The sequence below is a fragment of the Polyergus mexicanus genome, unplaced genomic scaffold, assembly GCF_030449975.1.
Source record: "Polyergus mexicanus isolate NDT 795.1 unplaced genomic scaffold, iyPolMexi1.0 SCAF_17, whole genome shotgun sequence".
NCBI lineage: Eukaryota > Metazoa > Arthropoda > Insecta > Hymenoptera > Formicidae > Polyergus > Polyergus mexicanus.
Window position 1 is genome coordinate 2,188,466 of NW_027223337.1, and position 796 is coordinate 2,189,261.

A 796-nucleotide genomic window follows, 5' to 3' on the forward strand; every position below is an offset into this window, starting at 1 on the left:
AAGCAGTGGTATCAACGCAGAGTACTCTGAGTTCTCGAAATTCCAGAAATTGTCGTTGCAATTTATGTTCTCTAGAATGTAACGGTTTCACGTGTGATATTCGCGAGAAATACAACATGAATTCGTATTTCCATTTGCGATAACATCAGTTCCGTCAGTGAGGATTGCGGTAATTCTCTCTCTCTCTTTCTCTCGGCTGCATAACGTGAACTAACGAACAACTATTTTGCTAATAGCGGGACAAATGATATGTAATGCAACGCTCTATCGGTCTATCGGAATATTCGTAAAAATCGTTAAATATTACATCGGAAAATGCTTCGAGGTTGTAAACAAAATCGAAGAAATAACGAAAGATCATGAAAAAGTCGCATCACAAAGGTGAGTAGCGTATCTCATTACTATAGTATACCGTAATCTGTGACAAAACCTATATTATATTTTTTCATCACAACTCCTTTTTCATATTCATTTTCAATATCTTATTAATTAAATTAAATTATTTATTTCAATTAAAAATTGTGTCAAAAAATTTTCAGTTTTGATATCATATGTTTTTAAATAAAATGCTTTTTAATTCTGTTTCTAGAAAGATAATTATATACGGTTTAATTATGCTTAGCTTGAAATTTTTTCTATGACAGTGCAAAAAGATATAAATATGGATATATGCTAGAGATATTACTATTATAATCAAAATGACAACATTACACCAACATCTGAATGAGAGATTAAAACATAAATCAAGATTTTAAACCTAAGGAGTTGTTTGGTGACTTACTTCCACTCGTTTCAG